This window comes from Geotrypetes seraphini, chromosome 2 (genome assembly GCF_902459505.1).
Source record: "Geotrypetes seraphini chromosome 2, aGeoSer1.1, whole genome shotgun sequence".
Lineage (NCBI taxonomy): Eukaryota > Metazoa > Chordata > Amphibia > Gymnophiona > Dermophiidae > Geotrypetes > Geotrypetes seraphini.
Genome location: NC_047085.1, coordinates 323,305,383 through 323,326,294, shown reverse-complemented (window position 1 = coordinate 323,326,294; position 20,912 = coordinate 323,305,383).

Here is a 20,912-nt window from a genome sequence, read left to right as displayed (position 1 = left end):
CTGATCTTATCTCTGAATTCCTGCGGACATTGAAACTTGATTCAGACTCAACAGATGGAGTGTTCCGTCATGAGTTCTCAGCCCCCTGCTGCATCTTTGGATCTGGCGAAAATGCTCTTGGAGGTCCCGGAGGGTCCCCTGAAGTGCGCTAGGGCCATGGCTAAATTGTATACCATGGCATCGGAATTTTCCAAGCGCCTAGTCCTGCCGAGGTTGGATTCGGCAGTGGCTCAGGTCACTAAACGTACCTGTTTGCCCTCGTATGGAAGGGTTGTCCTGAAGGATGTCCAGGGCCAAAACCTAGATTTTGTCATGAAGCGTCTTTTTGTTTCCGCTATGACGGGAGTGCGAGCTGCCCGGGCATGTCCTACTACACTTCATCAGGATCCTGAGGAGGTTGTCCTTCGGGAATCTCGACTTCCTGGTTTCTGGAGTGAATTATTTGGCAGACTCATTCTATGATATTTTGAAAGTTTATGCTAAGCTGGGAGCTTATTCAGTTCCTGCTAGGAGAATGTTATAGATTCACCAGTGGTCGGGTGATTCTTCATCCAAGGCTATACTGAGCAAATTGCCTTTTAAAGATATGTCTTGTTTGGCCATGGTTTGGATGACCTGATAGCAAGTATGCAGGAACTTAAGCCTAAGGCGCTTCCTGGCTCTAGACCTCATTCGACAAGGGGGATGAGACGGCCAAATTTTCATCCATTATGGAGAACCTCATAGTATGCTGGATCTCCTGTGGCAGGACAGCATTTCAGAGCGTCCTACAGACCTCGCTTTGGAGGTGCAGTGCGCCAACAGCCTTCCAACTCTCGACCTTCTGTCCCTTCCAAGAGAAAATTATGATGTCCGGTCTCTTGCGAGGCCCTCTCCCACGAATGGGAGGGGGGGGCGGCTTTCAGCCTTCCTTCCAGAATGGCTAAAGATAATCTCAGACTAGTGGGTCCTAGAGGTACGCAGGGATGGTTTTCAACTGCAGTTTTTCTGGTCGTCAGATTTCTTCCTGTCCTCTCCTGAAGGAAATCCGGTATGCACTATAGTGTACCAGTTACTGGATCTGGCGGCCATAGAGCTGGTCCCAAGGGATGCCTTGGGCTCTGGGAGATACTCAATTTGCTTCATCGTGCAAAAGAAAGACTCTGACCATTGCAGACCAAATCTGGACCTGAAAGCAGTGAACGCATTCTTGCGAGTTACATGTTTTTGGATGGAAACGGTGCATTCTGTCATAGCAGCGGTAGCACCCGTGGAGCTTTTGTATTCCTTGGATCTCACAGAAGCATATTTCTACTTCCCAATATTCCCAGATCATCAGAGGTTCCTGAGGTTTCATGTTCTCGGGAGGCATTTCCAGTTTGCAGTGCTTCCTTTCGGTTTGACATCAGCACCCAGATCTTACACCAAGATCATAGTGGTGGTGGCTGCCCATCTGCGATCTCTGGGTGTGCTTGTTCATCCATACCTCGATGATTGGCTGATTGGTGCTCCCTCGTGGGCGCAGGGCCGCTTTTTAGTTCGCCAAGTGGTGTCTTTGCTGGAACGTCTCAGATGGGTGATCAATCTGAAGAAGAGTCGCCTCGAGCCAACCCAGGACTTGGAGGACCTGAGAATCCAGTTCCACACGGGTCTGAACTGGGTATTTTTTCCAGAAAACAGAAAACTCAAACATAGGAATGCAATTCGGGACATGTTAGCGGTCTTGGCTCCAATGGCCTGGCAGCTGCTACAGGTGTTGGGTCTCATGGTGGCAACCATAGATGTGATTCTGTGGGTGAGAGCTCACCTGCATCCTCTTCAGTTTTCACTTCTGAAGTAGTTGAATCCCCAGAGAGATTTGCTGGGGGTGAACCTGCCTTGGTTGGCAGTGGCAAGCAGCAGGTTGTTGTGGTGGTTGAACCCAGTCACTCTGAACAAAGGGTTCCTCTGCGGGTCTTGGACTGGGTGATCCTGACCACAGATGCGAGTCTCTCCGGCTGGGTTGCAGTTTGCATGTTGGTCCTGGTCCAGTGCTGCTGGACAACGCAGGAGAGCAGATGGTCCATCAATCGACTGGAGCTGCGAGCGATCCACTTAGCTCTACTGAGATTTCAAGGGTGTCTCTGCCGGAAGGCTGTCCATGTGTTCTCAGACAATGCGATGGCTGTTGCCTATGTCAACCGTCAAGGGGGTACAAGGAATCCCCTGCTGGGCTTGGAGGCTCGGTTACTCTGCTTGGGCAGAACATCTGTTGGCCTTGTCCATGGTTCATGTGGCCAGTATAGACAATGTTCAGGCAGACTTTCTCAGTCGTCAGACTCTGGACCATGGAGCATGGTCCCTGTCTGGGTTGGCGTTTGAGACCGTAGTATGCCTCTAGGGTTGTCCTACCTTCGATCTGATGGCGTATTCTCAGAACAGGAAGGCCGACAGATTTTCAACCAACGACGGGGTTCTATGGCTTCTCACCCAGATGTTGTCCGGTTCTTCAGGGGGGCCGGGAGGCTGAGGCCTCCCTTGTGACTACCTTGCCCATCGTGGAACCTGAATTTGGTCCTATGCTCCCTGACTCGTATGGCCTATGAACCGCTGGATGGGATTTCTCTGTAAGATCTTACCATTGAAACCGTCTTCCTGGTGGTGGTCACATTGGCACGGTGAGTGTCAGAGCTTCAGGCTTTGTCATGCAGAGATCCTTTTCTTCGCATTATGGAGTCTGTGGTGATTTTGAGGACTGTGCCTTCTTTTCTTCCGAAAGTGGTTTCCACTTTCCACGTTAACCAGGAAGTTTGTATGCCAGCCTTTGTTCCTTCGGGTTCCAAGTCTCAGGACAGTGTTTTGTGATCTCTGGATGTATGGCGTCTCATTTTGAGATACCTAAAGGCCACTAATGACTTCCGTCTGTCAGCCCATCTGTTTGACCTTGCAGTCCCAGCGCGTCAGGGTGAAGGCTCACTCTACCAGAGGAATGGCTTCCTCGTGGGCTGAATCTCATGCAGTCTCGCCTGAGGAGATTTATCGGGCAGCCATGTGGGCTTCCCTTCATACCTTTTCCAGGTTTTACCGGCTTGATGTGGCTGCTAAGGGTGATACGGCCTTTGGCCCTTCTGTTTTTGCAGTGGGCTCATCGGGCCCTTCCCCCCTGAGATTTGGAACTGCTTTGATACGTCCCTTAAGTTCAGCCTCCAGAGGGATTGTACAAGAATGAAAGATTAGGTTTCTTACCTCTGCTAATCTTCCTTCTGGTAAATCTCCTCTGGAGGCCCATTTGTTTTGTCCGATTCGTAGGTCACCTCTTCAGTAACTGGTAAGCTGAATTTCTGTCTTTGACCAGCCTCACTAAGAATAACATGCATATTCCCCTTTGTAGGGGGGTTGCCCCTTCTGATCTTCAGGCTGTGTCTATGTTCCATAAATTTCCTTTGTTTGTAGTTTTATAATGTTTACATTATGTGTTTGATTACAGTTGGCCTTTTTTGGCCGTAGTTTTTAGTTTAATAGTTTCTTAAGCTGAATTGACTGGTAGCGGGAGTTACCGCGCCCTCTTTTTCTTTTCTTTTGTTTCCTGTTGTCATAAATCTACCTGGCTTTTCTACTAACTGAGCATGACAGGAAACTCCTGGGCAGGTAGCCCAAAGTGGAGAGATCAAGTTTTAGTAGCCCTGCAGCAGAAGCTACCAGACATACAAGAACCCTCGAGTTCAGCTTCCAGAGGAGATTTACAAGAAGGAAGATTAGCAGAGGTAAGAAACCTAAACTTTCAATGTGGCTGCCCATTACTTACAGAATATCCTTTAAACTGTTCTTGCTAATTCACAAAATCCATACCTCTGATATTCCCTTATACTTCTCTCAGTTACTAATCCCTTACAGTTCAACTAGAACCCTACATTCTTCTCACTCACATTTTCTTGTTAGATTCTCCTTCCACAACATTTGTTTTGATTTCATCCATTCACAAATCTTCAGCATAACAGGCCCCATACTCTGGAATGCACTTCCTTGTGCATTTTGTTTTTAAAAATTCCACATGAGATTTAAACCTAGCCTTAAAACTTTCCTATTCAAGGATGCCTTTGATACATAGCAGTTGGTGGGCCCAGATGGCTGAAATCTGACCTGTTTCCTTTCCTTCCCTATTTTTAATGCATTTCCTTTCATATCTCAGGTGTGAACTGTTATTAATATTGTTTACCCCAGGATAAGCGGGCAGCATATTCTCACATGTTGGTGATGTCACCAACAGAGACCCGGTACGGACACTTTAAAAGTGCATCGCCACTTTAAGACTTTCAGAAAGTTCACGATAGTCTGCACTGTTCATGTGTGAGTGCCTTCCCGCCCGACGTGGGTGCGCAGTCCCTCAGTTTCTTAGTTTCTGCAGAGCTAAGAAGTCATGTTTCAATGGCTGTTGTCATGTTTGCCTTCCCTATCTCACAGTATGTTGACTGTTTATTTATATTTTTTCTTTTTTAATTATTTCTTTTCATTTTTTCCTAATATAAAAAAATATATATATATTTGTTTTTTTTGCCGTCGGTGGGTTTTGGCCCAGCAGGGCCTTCCTTTCTTCCCTTAGCCATCGAGTTCGACTTAGCTGAGGTAGTGTTCCTGTCAAAGTCACGCCCGCTAATGGGATTTAAAAGGTGCAGGCGCTGTTCTCGTACCCTCAATTGTGTTGCCTACAGTGTCTTGGTCCTGAGCACCGTGTTCAGTCATGCAAGCGCTGTTCCACTCAGCTGGAGAAATTGTTTGGTGCCACCATGGAGGAAGAACTGGCATCGACTCCTTCAGCACCGAATGCACTGGCTCTGAAATCATCGACATCGGTGGAGACACAGTCATCGACTCCAGTGCCACAGTACACGGTCCAGATGGGTAAGCCTGCTAAGAGGCCTTCCCCTTCAGGGACGTAGGTCAAAAAGGCATTGAGCCAAATCATGCCAACCTCATACAAGTCCCAAAAGCATATTGTTCCTTTATCAAGGAGTGCCTTGACATCAGCCTCCTCCTCATTGGAACATGTCGCTGCACACAAGGTACCAGCATCTAAGCCTTCCGTTCCAGTGCTTATTTTGAAGCAAAAGGTAGAGTCTTTGCTTCGACAGGAGCTCGGGGATCAGTTCCACCACTTGCTCCCGACTCTCTTTTCTCCGGTGTCGGTCTGGCCTGAGCTTACTGAGGGCCATTCTACCAGCACTGTCGATGTTTACTTGGTGTGTACAGCGGAAGCAGCACCTCATCGATCTGCCTCCTGACACAGCTCTCCTCGACATCAACCTGATAAGGCACACTCTGCTTCCAAACATCATTCCACCTCTAGACATCTGTCTCATCGTTCATCATCCTCAAGACACTCAGACCGCAGTCCTACTAAGTCCATCTCGATGTCTAAAAAGAGGAAGCGGTCCGAGCCTTTGACATTGGGGTGGCATCGATCCGGTAAGGTGTCTAAAAAAATGAAGCACTCCTCCACCTCGACACTAGATAAACATCGATCAAAGACTAAGTCCCCATCTTTACTTCTGGAATCAGACCTCCTTGATGACTCGGACCAGGATCTATCTCCATCATCTACCGAGCTTGAAGCTTCCTCAGCATCTGACTCTCCCAGACATTCTCCACCTCCAGAGACATCACCTGTAGAATCTCTCTTTTTTTCTAAGTTCATCCGAATCATGGACAGAGACCTTTCAATTCCTTTAGAGGCGAATTCCAAACACAGCAATAAATTCTTGAAAACCCTTGATTATGATCAACCGCCTAAGGTATTTTGAGAGAGACTTTTTACAAGAACTTAGAGTCCCTTCTTTCTGTACTGGTGGCTCCCAGAAAATTGGAATCCCTCTATAAAGTTAAATCTCTTCTGGGATTCAATAAGCCACCCGATGGGACTGGGTGAAACATTAACCGCATGGGTTAGGGACTGGCTTAGAGGTAGACTTCAGAGGGTAGTGGTAAACGGTACCCTCTCCGATACGATGGAGGTGATCAGCGGAGTGCCGCAGGGCTAGGTCATGGGCCCGATCCTATTTAACATCTTTGTAAGAGACTTGGCTGAGGGGCTTCGAGGTAAAATTACATTATTCGCCAATGATGCCAAACTATGCAACATAGTAGGCAACCGCACAACAGATGAAAGCACAGTGCCCGACAAAAGCTCAATGCTTGACAGTATGACGCAGGACCTACTCCTGCTGGAGCATTGGTCAAAGACTTGGCAACTAAGTTTCAATGCCAAAAAATGCAAGGTCATGCACCTTGGCGGCAAAAATCCATGCAGGACTTATACCCTAAATGGCGAGATCCTAGCAAGAATGTAGCAGAACATGACTTGGGGGTGATTATTAGCGAAGACATGAAGACTGCCAATCAAGTGGAGAAAGCTTCATCCAGGGCTAGACAAATCATGGGCTGTATCCGTAGAAGTTTCGTCAGCCGTAAGCCCGAGGTCATAATGCCGTTGTACAGATCCATGGTGAGATCCCATCTGGAATACTGTGTACAATTCTGGAGGCCGCATTATCAAAAAGATGTGCGGAGAGTTGAGTCGGTTCAGCGAATGGCCACCAGGATGGTCTCAGGACTCAAGGATCTCCCATATGAGGAACGACTGAGTAAGTTGCAGCTGTACTCACTCGAGGAACGCAGAGAGAGGGGAGACATGATCGAGACGTTCAAATATATCACGGGGCGTATCGAGGTGGAAGAGGATCTCTTTTTCCTTAAAGGACCCATTGCAACAAGAGGGCATCCGTTGAAAATCAGGGGTGGGAAATTTCATGGCGACACCAGAAAATATTTCTTCACCGAAAGGGTGGTTGACCGCTGGAATAATCTTCCACAACAGGTAATTGAGGCCAGCAGCGTGCCAGATTTTAAGAAAAGATGGGATTGGCATGTGGGATCTCTTTATGGAGGTAGTTAGGGGGTGGGCCATTAGTGTGGGCAGACTAGATGGGCCGTGGCCCTTTTCTGCCGTCATTTTCTATATTTCTATGTAACTTCCCCATCCCTGGTGGTGGAATCTAATTTGAAAAATCTGCTTCGGTGAATGTCTACGTGACTGTCCCTCCAGGGAGAAAGGGATGCACGATGGACAAATTTGGAAGGAGACTTTATCAAAACTCCAAGTTGGCCGCAGGGTGGTCAATTACAACTTTTATTTCTCCTGCTATTTGAAACATCTCGTAAAGGAGATGAGGAGAGACTGGAAGCCCTGAATATGTATATCCTAGAGGAAAGGAGAGACAGGGGAGATATGATTCAGATGTTCAAATACTTGAAGGGTATTAACGTAGAACATAATCTTTTCCAGAGAAAGGAAAATGGTAAAACCAGAGGACATAATTTGAGGTTGAGGGGTGGTAGATTCAAAGGCAATGTTAGGAAATTCTACTTTACGGAGAGGGTGGTGGATGCCTGGAATGAGCTCCCGAGAGAGGTGGTGGAGAGTAAAACTATGACTGAGTTCAAAGAAGCGTGGGATGAACACAGAGGATCTAGAATCAGAAAATAATATTAAAAATTGAACTAAGGCCAGTACTGGGCAGACTTGCACAGTCTGTGTCTATATATGGCCATTTGGTGGATGATGGGCTGGGGAGGGCTTCAATGGCTGGGAGGGTATAGATGGGCTGGAGTAGGTTTTAACGGCGATTTCGGCAGTAGGAACCCAAGCACAGTACCGGGTAGAGCTTTGGATTCTTGCCCAGAAATAGCTAAGAAGAAAAAATTAAAAAATTTAAATTGAATCAGGTTGAGCAGATTGGATGGACCATTTGGATCTTTATCTGCCGTCATCTACTATGCTACTATGTTATAAGCGGTTCCTGACTTTCCAGAAATACATTCCTGCTCGTAAAGTCAAAGGTTTCCAACAACTGATCTCTTCTGTCCTTCAGCTGCGCAGATATTTAGTGCATTCAGCCTATGATATTTTTGAATTAACTTCAAGGGCTTCGTCCATATCAGTGGCTATGAGGAGACTGGCCTGGTTATGCGTCTCCGATATGGACATTAACCCCCAAGACTGGCTAGCAAATGTCCCTTGCTTGGTTGACAAGCTCTTTGGGGACTCTGAAGATACCATCACCCATAAGCTGCCAGCCCACGAAACTCATTGGGACACACTAGTCAAGCCCAAGAAGAAACCAGTTCCACAAAGATCTTTCAAGCCTGCTTCCTCTTACTAAAGGAGATTCTCAGCTAAGGCCTCTGCTCCGCCCAGGCCCCAACAAAAGAAGCAGAAACAGCAGCAGCAACGCCCTGCTAAATCCCAGCCGGCTGCTCCAGCCAAATTGCAACAATCTTTTTGACCTGTTACAAGAGAGCATATCCGCAATTACCATCTGTCATCCTCTCCCTCAGCCAATAGGGGGACATCTTCAGATTTATATCCAACGTTGGAAGCTCATCACCTTGAAGATCATTTGGGAGGGTTAATCTCTCCATTTCTTTGCCCTCCCTCTGGATCATCCTCCAAGAGAGTCTGCTTTCAACCCTCACCAATCCCATCTTCTACTTCAGGAGGTTTACTCCCTTCTCCTCAATGCCATCGAGGAAGTGCCTGCAGACCAGCAACATCAGGGATCTTACTTACTTTCTGCTGCCAGAGAAGACAGGAGTTCTGTATCCAATCCTGAATCTCCAAGCTCTCACCAAATATCTGGTCAGAGAAAAACTTTGGAAGTTATCTATAGCCACTCTGTATCCCCTCTTGGCTCACAACGATTGGCTATGCTCTCTGGATCTCAAGGAAGCCTACACTCATATCCCAATTCACCAGGCTTCCCGCAAGTATCTCTGATTCCAGGTGGCTTCTCACCATTACCAGTACAAGATTCTGACCTTAGGTCTGGCATCTTCTCCCATTTTTTTGACTTGTTAATTACAGGTTGAGCTGTTCACACCTGAACACACAGACCCCTGAAGAAGCCAATATTTGGTGAAACGGGTCCCATCGGGCCAGCTGTTCAAGTTATAGAATAAATGACCAGCCATAAGATAAGTGTCGCCTTTCTGTATATAGCTTCTAATAAGTGTGGTTCACCTTTAAATTTTATACATAAGTTGTTGAGCAGGTAATTGTAAAAAGCTCGATGAAAGAAAACTGCAATACCTGCTAATAGCTGTATCGATTTTCTTATCGATTAGCGCAGGAATCTGAGGGCTTCTTACTATAGTGTTATGCCACAGTTTCTTGACAAGACCAGCATTTCCCTGATGAGACTGAGTGTTTAAATTTGGCTATTTTATTAGGGGGTCAAATATGCCCTTTGCAAAACAAAAAACGTAGATTGACAAATTAACACTGACATGATGGGCCAAGCTGATAGAGACCAGAAAGAGTTCCAATTTATTTTATCAGGAATTAAATTCAATTCTTCCGCACAGAGGTCGTCAAAGAGGATAACCACTTTGCTTCTCACTTCTTGCATAATTTTATATAATTTGGAAGCTCTCTTTTTTCTTATTAAGAGACTGGGTGCGCTTAGAGAAGTTATATAAAGTAGGTGCCCCTCTCTCTCCATGGGGTTATTAAGTCGTTAAGAGATTCTGAGAACTCTTGCCAATTATGTAAAATAGAATCAGAGTGATCCAAAATACGTTTCAAATCATTTATCGGCATAAGTTTACCTTGAAAGATTAACTGAGAAAGAGCCCATATATTTTTTTAAATCTGCAAATCTCCTCAAGACCAGAGATATAATGGGACTCAATGGCACTATTATACTGTAAAGGAATATGATCCACTTCCATAATACTATCATTTATAGACTTGTAGAATGTAAGGATGTTGGAAGCTGAAGATTTGAGGATTTTTAAACATGTATTATATGGAGGTTTATCCATGAATGGTACTAAATATATAGGTACTGCAGAAATTAGCAGTTTCTCAAAAGCCAACCATCTTGGAATACTCCAGTTGTCAAATTTTTTATACCAGCCTAGACACTGAGCAAGTCTAAAGGCTAGGTGATACCATTTAAAATCAGGCAAATTTAATCCAGAGTCTTCACGAAGTGACTGATTGTGGTAGCAGCGGCCTTACGAATCGTAAGTTACGATTTCAAGGTCTTCAGGTGTTTCCCTATCTGGACGACTGGCTCATCAAGGACCTGTCTTCTCAGAATGTGGTACTGGCAACAAATTGCACCATTATTTCTGCAGAACTTAGGGTTCGAGATCAATTTCCCCAAGTCCCAACTTCAACCGTCTCAAAGAATCCAGTTTATAAGGGCCATTCTCAACACTACTCAAATGAGAGCATTCCTTCCCCAGAATCATCAGGATGCTCTCCTTCATCTATGTCATCAAGTGGACCGACTCCAATCCATATTAGCCAGACGAATGATGGTTCTTCTAGGCCACATGGCATCTATGGTCCACTTAACCCCTCTGGCGAGGCTCCATATCAGAACACCTCAATGGATCTTAGCCTCTCAGTGGTCCCATGTGACAGATCCTCTCTCTCAACATATTTCTGTGACGTCTCTACAACAATGGCTGCAGTGGTGGATGATTTCATCCAATCTCTCCAGAGGACTCCTGTTTCACATGCTTCCTCATCACAAAGTTTTGACCACACATGCCTCAACCTATGCCTGGGGGGCGCATCTGGATTGTCTACAAACTCAAGGACATTGGTCCGCCAAGGAACAGAAGTTCCATATCAAACTACTGGAACTCAGGACGATTTACTACGCTCTCAAAGTATTTCAGCATCTTATCAACGGTCAAGTCCTCTTGCTTCGTACATAGAATCAAGTAGCGATGTATTAACCTTGTTTCCCTGAAAATAACACCTACCCCAAAAATAAGCCCCAGCATGATTTTTGTGGTAAGTCATAATATAAGCCCTACCCGAAAGTAAGTCCTAGTACCCAGAAGAAGCACGACTCAGCCCCCTCCAACCTGTGATGTTGTCTCTGCCGCTGCCGCTGTTGGACGTCCCCCAAACTTGCGATCTTGTCTCTGCCGCCACCGACAGTGAGCAGGGAAAGTAAGGAAGTTTCCCTGTGGCTGCTGCGTCCCTACGTGACGGATGTTGTCTCCCCCGCCAGAAAAGCAATTAAGCAGCTGCACGGAAGTTTCTCTGCGGCTGCTGAACGTCCCTCCAAGCTGCACATGTCCCGATTGCTTCCACCGCTGACAGGGAATAGGACAAACAATATTATCCGCTGCAGCATTCGCACAAAAGCTTCCTTGCAGTTGCTTAACCCTCCCCCCCACCTGCATTTTGTCCCGGTATAGACAACCACTGGCAGGAAGCTGAACAAACAATTTTATCAGCTGCAGCAGGGCTTGAAACCGGGGCTTCTGGTGGCTGCCTCAGGGTCCTAGTGTCCACTGCCAGTGCAGCTCTATTTCAATTTGCTCTCAGTCTGTCATCTAACAACTTGCTCTCAGTCTGCATCACCTTCAGGTATAGAGGGCACCAGGGAGCAATAAACTCTGCACACATACACCCACCCCACTCCACCCCACCCCAAGAAGACTCCCCAGGAGGACTTGGGCTACCTCTATTACAGCTTTTCACCAACCACTTGAGGGTAAACCTCTTACTGCTCACCTCTCAAACCTCCTCCAGTGGTCTGGGACCTTAATGTAGTCCTTTCCAGATTAATAAAACCTCCATTTGAACCAATGGCTACAGCTCATCTCAAGTATCTTACCTGGAAAATTGTTTTTCTCATCTCACTCACCTCAGCAAGGAGAGTCAGTGAGCTTCAAGCATTAGTAGCAGACCCACCGTTCACTGTGTTCCATCATGACAAAGTTAATGTGACCATTTATTTTTTCCATCAAAATGGGACATCTATTAATTGTCAGTCCCGCCCCAATCCCACCCTAGCCCCGCCCCCAATTTCTTCCATTCATTTTTCATGTACACATAATATCTTATTAATTCATAATGATAACCATAAATTTTTTTTAAAAAACACACAAACACAGTACACACAGAAAAAAAGGTCAATTATCATTTATATTTGGGGGTTTTCAAAGATGTCAAGGCAGATGACTTTAAAATTTGCAATGTCACCTCAGTAACTATAGAAAAATAGACAAATATAGTACAAAATATAGACAGCAGATATAAATTCTCAAAACTGTCATATTTATATCACTAAATTGAAAATAAAATCATTTTTCCTACCTTTGCTGTCTGGTGATTTCATGAGTCTCTAGTTGCGTTTCCTTCTGACTGTGCATCCTTTCTTTCTTTCTGCACTCAAGCCCAACAATTGTCCCTTTATATTTCCTCCCTCCTTCCTATGTCCTTAGTGCCCCTTCCCGTGTCCTTAGTGCCCCAGTGTCTCTTTCCTACGTCCTTAGTGCCCCTTCCTAAATCCTTAGTGCCCCCAGTGCCTCCTTCCTATGTCCTTAGTGCCCTCAGTGCCTCCTTCCTAAGTCCCCCTCACTGCCTTCCAGTCTTTGTCCCATCCCCTCCCCCAAAGCCAGCCTGCCTGCCTCACTCCCTCCCTACCAAAGCCTGCCAGTCTCCCTCCTTCCCTCCCTGCCACGCCAATTCAACCCCCCCCCTCCACTGCCGCTGCACCATCTTCTTGCCGCCCAGAAGCCTTCTTTCCGATGTCAATTCTGATGTCGGAAAGGAAGTTCCGGGCTAGCCAATCGCTGCCTGGCTGGCCCAGAACTTCCTCTCCAACGTCAGAATTGACGTTGGGAAGAAGATTTGTGGGCCGGCGCCTGGACCTTCCTTCTCTTTAGGTGCGGCGGTCGGCAGCGGCGGCGGACCGGGGGGGTGTTTGAAGCGGCGATATGCAGCAGCAGCAGGGGCTGGTCCGGGGTGGCAGGCTTCAGCATTGGAGGGAGGGAGACAGGCAGGCTGGCTTTAGCGTGGCAGGGAGGGAGGTAGGCTGGCTAGCTTTGGGGTGGGGTGGAACAAAGGCTGGAAGGCAGTGAGGGGGACATAGGAAGGAGCATTGGGGGCACTAAGGACATGGGAAGGAGGCACTGGGGGCACTAAGGACATAGAATGAAAATTATATAAAATTGCTTGCTTGTTTTTATGTGCGTGCGCTGAAGGAAAGTGGAGAGAGAGTGGGCTGAGGACACTGAAGGGAAATGGGGAAGAGAAAGTGGGGAGAAGACGCTGATTTATAAATTGACAATTGTACAGAATATTGTTTCTTTTTATACTTTAATATAAGTTCAGTATAAAACTATTCGAGGTTTGTGTAGATGGGATCATATGGTTTGCGGGGACGGGGACCAAGCTCGCGGGGATGGAGACAAATTTTTCCCCCGTGTCATTCTCTAGGCTCTGCCATGAATCAATTTCGACTACATGCGGGCGAATGGTGTGTCAGTCAGATTGACATAGCAGTCGTAGCGCAAGGGGGCATGGGGTATGGCTTTCAAAAGAAATCATAATCATTGTACTGCTGATCTTTGGCTCTTTTAACTAATGAGTTTGCCTACCACTGGCCTATTACATCGACAGGACAAAGCCACACAGACCTTCTCAACTTTTTGTCTCATTTGATCCTAACAAGTTGGGGCATCCTGTTTCCAAGAGAACGATTTCCAACTGGTTGGCTGCCTGCATATCGTTCTGTTACACTCAAGCTGGACTTCAACTGGAGAGTCGTGTCACAACCCATAAAGTTAGAGCTATGGCAGCTTCAGTAGCTTTCCTTAGATCTACTCCTATTGAGGAAATCTGCAAAGCTGCCACCTGGTCCTCGGTTCATACATTCATCTCAAATTACTGTCTGGAGTCTTTCTCCAGACAGGACGGGCGCTTCGGCCAGTCAGTATTACAAAATTTATTTTCCTAACAGGCCAACACTCCCATCATCCCACACTGGTTAGCTCGGAGGTCACCCACATGTGAGAATATGCTGCCTGCTTATCCTGGGACAAAGCACAGTTACTTACCGTAACAGCTGTTATCCAGGGACAGCAGGCAGATATTCTCACAACCCATCCACCTCCCTGGGTTGGCTTCTTAGCTGGCTTACTAAACTGAGGGACCGCGTGCCTACGTCAGGCGGGAAGGCCCTCGCGCATACACGGTGCAGGCTATCGCAAACTTTCTGGAAGTCTTAAAGTGGCGATGCACTTTTAAAGTGTCCGTACCAGGGCTCTGTCGGTGACATCACCCACATGTGAGAATATCTGCCTGCTGATCCGGGATAGCATCTGTTACGGTAAGTAATTGTGCTAAACTGTTCAGAAGCGTGTTTGATTGGGTGCTATATCAAGTCTACTCATAATAAAATTTGAAACCAAGTGATTCAGATTTTGTATTCAGCACCAGCCATCAGAGGAGGAACTGCTCTCAATTTTTCCCACTTATCTCTATGGTGGGATAGAGATAAGAACATAAGAAGTTGCCTCCGCTGAGGCAGACCAGAGGTCCATCTTGCCCAGCGGTCCGCACCTGCGGTGGCCCATCAGGCCAAATTGCCTGAACAGTGTCCCTGACTAATTTTGTAACTGCCTCTAATCTTCTAATCCTATCCCTATAACCTATCTCTACTCCTATCTGTACCCCTCAATCCCTTTGTCCTCCAGGTACCTATCCAAACCTTCTTTGAAGCCCTGTAGCGTGCTCCTGCTTATCACATCCTCCGGTAGCGTGTTCCATGTGTCCACCACTCTCTGGGTGAAAAAGAACTTCCTGGCGTTTGTTCTAAACCTTCCTCCTTTCAATTTCTCTGAGTGCCCCCTTGTACTTGTGGTTCCCCATAATTTAAAAAATTTGTCCCTGTCTACTCTTTCTATGCCCTTCATGATCTTGAAGGTTTCTATCATGTCCCCTCTAAGTCTCCGCTTTTCCAGGGAGAAAAGCCCCAGCTTCTTCAGTCTGTCAGCATATGAGAGGTCCTCCATACCCTTTATTAGCTTAGTTGCCCTTCTCTGGACTCTCTCAAGTACCGCCATGTCCTTCTTGAGGTACGGTGACCAGTACTGGATGCAGTATTCCAGGTGCGGGCACACCATTGCACGGTACAGTGGCAGGATGACTTCCTTCGTCCTGGACGTGATACCCTTCTTAATGATGCCCAACATTTTGTTTGCCTTCCTTGAGGCTGTGGCGCACTGTGCCGACGCCTTCAATGATGTGTCTACCATCACTCCCAGGTCTCTTTCAAGGTTACTCACCCCTAGCGGTGATCCCCCCATTTTGTAAGTGATCATCGGGTTCTTTTTCCCTACATGCATGACCTTGCATTTCCCTATGTTGAAGCTCATTTGCCACTTTTTGGCCCACTCTTCCAGCGCTGTCAGATATTTTCACCCACATTCACACAACATTCGTTATGGTGGTTATGTGAATGTGGGTGAAAAACAGTTAGGTACAGGCTCTGGCTATTCTGACATCAGACTTTACAAATGTGTGAACCCTCGAGGAAGCTACAAATAGTGAGTTCCCATTAGGTTAAGCTAAGTGCTTTTTCCTAAGTCTGATTATTTAGATGTTGATATTCATACCCCATTAGGCACCTGCCAGTTTGGGTGTCCGGGTGTTTGAAATTCACAGGTTCCATTTAGAGTGATATCAGTATATCTGGTTTTACTCAACTTGTCTCAATACATTTATTTCTATAACAATATATTTGAGCAAGTTTTATGTTCCGTCTTGAACATATTTGCTTATTCTGTTGTTCATTAAAGTAAATTACCTTTGTAGCCATGATTATTTTTATTGCAGATTATTCCATATTTTTATTATTTTTTGAGAACAAGGTCCTGATTTTTCTATACCTTAAAGTGATTTTTGTTTTCTTTGGTTATTCTAGGATGGGAAACACTCTATAAAATCACTTTAGGTCCTACTAATATAGTGAATAGTGTAATTAAATCCTAAGGAAACTAGCCCAGTTTTAGATAAAAGTCCAGTGTACATAAGCCCTTACACTTCTTTATTAGCATAATGGCAGCTCTTTTGTGCTGTTCATCATGTTTGATTAAATAATCACTGAAACAACCATGCTGTTTTATTAGTTGTTTCTGAGACCGAAAGTATTCTAAAAGATCTGGAAAAAGTTCTCAAGCAAGTTACAGACTCTGGTGAATTGACCCATCAGTTACCTGCAAATAAGGAAGACAAGAAGCGAGGAAAGGTATACTTTTGCTGTTGGATGAAAATTGCTACAATTATATTTCCAGTGCAATAGGTAAGACATTCTAGACAATAGGGTTATTTCCCCATACTCACATGCTGCAGAAGGAATCCACTCCAGATTTTTCACTCTGCCTCCAGTGTACTTCACAGATCAATTTAGCACCCTCTACAGTCTTTTCCTTCTGCATGATCGCAGCTGTGTGTGTCCTGCTGTCCTCATTTTATTGTTTTAAATTTGACATAGTTTCGTCTCTGTTGCGGGTATTTTCGCGTTTCATGCAGATTAGAGCTTTGCATGCATGAGAATTCCCAGACTTCGGTCTGTAGATGACAGGCCGATCCCTTTTTGGGTACCTGTTAGCCAGTCTGCATAGTTTTCATTGGAGCTCAGGGCTGTCCCTGAAGTAGTCTCACCTTCTATTAGGTAGCGGTCGAGCACAGACTGTTAGGCATGCTTAGGAGTCTCAGCGGTGTCCCACAACGTGCTGGCTGCGTTTTTGTGTCTCCGCCCATCCTGGTGCACATCCGGTGGTCCGCAGGGGTGGAGGCATAGTCGGTGAGGTCTGACCAGCAGCCTGAAAATCAACGTTGAGAAAGCATTCCCAGCAATGTGGCAGGAAATTTTTTGCCAGCTTTTGAAGAGAGCTGGAAGCAGGTGCAGCCCATTGTATAAGTTCACAGTTTTTCTTGTTCAATTACCTCTTCCCGTAGGGTTTCAGGTGTGGTCTTGTTGAGACCCCTTTTCACCTGTTGAAGAAACTAGATGTGCGCAGGGTTCTCCTGCGTTATTTGGAGGTCACTAATGAGTCGCCTCTTTGACCATCTGTTTGTGCTGACTCATTCAATTAAGCAGGGTGCTCCCGCTTCTAAGGCCACGATCTCCAGATGGATCCATAGAACCATTTTTTTCAGCCTACATTCTTGCTGAAAAACAGTCTCCTGTTTCCATCAAGGCGCATTCTACCAGGAGTGTGGCTTCTTCGTGGGTCAAAACTAGATCTGTTCCTCCTGAAGAGATTTGCAGGGTGGCAGCATGATCTTCGCTTCACACGTCTGCCAAGTTCTACAGAGTAGATGTTGCTGCCATGCAGGACACGGCCTTCAGGTCCTTGGTTGTAAGGGCTGGCGCAGCAAGCCCACCCTATCTATTTGGGGGGACTGCTTTTGTATGTCCTTATTGTCTAGAATGACTCACCTATTGCATTTGAAAAAGAAATTATGTACTTACCCTGGTAAACTCTTTTCCAGTAGATAGGTGAGACATTCTAGACTCTCCGCCCTGTCCTTTCTGCGCCTGCTTACAGTTTTCAGTCTGTTTATGCTTCCCCAAACTGATTCTTGGAAGCTGGTCAGCCCTTCGGGGCTGCAAAGAATTTGTTTATGTGTTCAATTTCTTAGGGAGCAGTTTCTGAGGGAAACTCTCTTCATCAGAGCTTGGAAATGCCCCTTACCATTATGGGGCCTCACAGAAACTTTGACTTTATATATAATCAGTCACTAGTGGTACAGTTGATTTAAAAAACAAAAACTTCTACTCCATCGAGACTATATCTCAGTGCCACCAGTGCGTGAAAGGTGCACTATGGGCACATTTGACTGTCCCTTGTATCAGTACTCCATATTAGTGATCAGAGTACCAAATCACAATTTCTATATCTCCTGCTATGTGAAGCATCTTGTTCGGAAATTGCCTTCTTGTGATGGATACCTTCCTTCTCAACATCTACAGGAATTTCATCATCTCTCTTGACCCTTTCCCTACCTAGACGGTATTGGGCTGGATCCACTTATCCATGCTCTAAGGAGGAATCTAACATGGGTATAGAGTCTGTAAAGTTAAGTTCCTCCACATGGTATTCAGCAACCAACTTGACATAAATCAAATGACATGCAACTGCTTCAGGATTCCACCATGGGGCATAGAGCCTGTAAGGTGTCTCTTTCCTGTTGTTTCAATACAATTATACATGAAATGGTGGGATCTAACAGAGGTCTAGAGCCTGTAAACTAGATTCCCGCCATATTGGAACCTTCTACTGTTTTATCCTCGAAGCAGGATCAACCAGGTTTTTTTCTTGCAATGTCTTCCACTGTTCCATCAATGTTTTTTTTTAGAATGGACATTTTCCCTGATTCTGCTTTCAACATTTAGGGCCTTAGGCCAAAAGGGGACTTAGATGTTTTTATTATGCCCCTCCACGCGCGCTTACAATGGCATGATCCCTGCCTCCATGATTTATGCCTCCATGGCCATGTTCGATTTGTGGCGCGTGTGGCGGTTTGCAGTGCGTGCAGCGCTTAATGCGGCAGTTTGTCTCCTGCAGTGTGGTGGCGGTAAGAGGTGGCAGTGAGAGCAACTGCAGGAGGGTGTCCTTCGGTCTGGACGAGGTGGACAGGGTGCGGGTGCTGCGAGGCGTCCAGCTGTCAGAAGAGGTGTTTAGTCGAATGAATGAGTCCTCCCATGCTGGTAAGAATTACAGGATGTAAATACAGGGAAGTGAAGGAGCAGGAAAATGCTGCTGCTGCACAGGTAAGTGGAGGGGGAGGGGTGGGAGACAGACGGGGCCAGAGAGAAAGACAGACAGACAAAGGGGGCCATGGAGAGAGACAGACAGAAAGAAAGACAGATAGACACCAGGAGGGAGAGAGACAGAAAGAAAGGACAGACAGACAGCGGGCAAGGAGAGAGAGAAAGAAAGAAAAAAATGACACAGACAGCAGCCAAGGAGAAAGACAGAAAGAAAGACAGATAGACAAACACAGTGGCCAAGGAGAGAGAGAGACAGAAAGAAACAAACAAAGACAGACAGCAGCCAAGGAGAGAAAGAGACAGAAAGAAAGTGCTACTGGGGGACCAGGCAAGGGGTGGTGGTGGACAGTCGAGGAGAGAGAGAGAGACAGATAGAAAGCAGCTAAGGAGGGAGAGAGAAAGAAAGAAAGACAGACAAATCTATTCTAACACCCGTTAATGTAACGGGCTTAAAGACTAGTTTAGAATATTTGATCATATAGTGTGAGACTAAAGTTTAATTTATTGCATGGAATGATTCAGACTTCATTTTTCTAGGTATCTCAACACTGTATGAATCAATTTGAAGACATTGATGAAGAGGATTGCGTCATTATTGATGGAATAATGTTCAAGACAGCAGAATGCATTGAAAACATAACAGACACATTTAAGGAACTAGATACTTTGATGACTCAATTACAAAGTGACTTTTAAATGTTTGCATATAACTAATACATTTCTTTAAATGCAAATTTAGTTTTCATAGCTTGCTATATTGTTTTCTGTTTATTTTAATTACTACAGAATGTGCAGTATTCAAATATTTGTTGGATTGGTGGTATGCAGTGAATATAAGAATTAATAATATATTTCATCATCTAACTTTCAGTCGATTTATATACTTAGTTACAGAGCACTATGAGGGCTTATTTTTGTTGACTTTCTGATTAAGTTATACAGTAATCTTAGTTTTGAAAATGATATGCATAGTTAATCTAAAAAAAGAACCAGAATGTTTTACAATTATGGTCTATGCTACTTCTTCCCAAACACTGATCTAGTTCCATCCCTCATAATGTATGCTTCTACAATCCCACATACTGTCTATAACACTCAACACCTATTGGAAAAATAAAATTAGAGCTACATGTTTATTAAATATAATCCATAACAATTAATTCTACAGAATATTGTATTAGTTAAGTTACACGTGTGTTTGTTAAATAACATCCAGAATCTAACAATATATTTTATTGAACATCTCTTTAATTATGTCTTTGCTTAAAATTTACGTTGGAGAAGGAGAACCTTTATCTCTAGTCAATCTACTTAGGGCCTCTTTTATCAAGCCTGTAGGGATTTAAAGGGCTTCAGTGCATTTGCCATGCAGCTTCACAAAAAGAGGCCCTTAATCCATTATGCTGCATTTAGTTAATTCACAATCTGCCAGGCAGGAATTGAATGTTCTTCAGAAGACCTCCTTATATTGGTATTACTTTCAATACAAGTATAAGTTTGCTCACAAAGCACCATCTCAATAAATTCATCTCTTGGCTTGATTATTAGCAAGCTGGCCATCTCTCACTGTTTGTAAAACAAAAACAACCCTGGAGCTCTTCCGCCTTTCTACAGATTTTGTACTGCTACCTGATATATTTTCACCTGCGCAGGGTACTGCAGCACAAAATAAATTCCTTTATTATAAAGTTGCAAGCAATAAGGAATGAGTTCCTTATGACAAGCCATGACCTCTGTCAAAATATCCTCAGATAGCATCTTCTCCATGGTTGTCATATACACCTGTATCAATGTTACTTTGTCAGCATAATTTCAGTATACAGTAAGGGCTATAAATGGCTGAGGCTTAGCTCCAGGGCTGACTCTTGACCCAGGCAATGCACGTGCTCTGTTTTAATCTCACACTTACATCCTGCCAGATACATCCTTTCTGGTATCTCTTACACACAATTAATCCTTATTCAACACAGATTCAGGTAGTCCTATAATCCAAAAGCTATTGCATCTATTTCAGTTATTTTGGCAGTATAACTGCTCATTTAACAATGTATTCTGGTGATACAGCTGTTCCACATGGTCTCAAGGCTTTCCATTTAATTTCTTGCATCATAATCCTCTGCTTTGCCTCCACAATATAGGTAGCTTGATTAAGCAGTGATTCACACACAACCTGCAGAATATTGTGTAGTTAAGACATTTTGTCACCCAACACTGCTTTTACACTTTGTGTGGGGTCATCTCTTCTAACATTATTAGCGCTTCCTGTTCTGGGCCAACTGGATCTTCTTTCCTGCACACTTCATT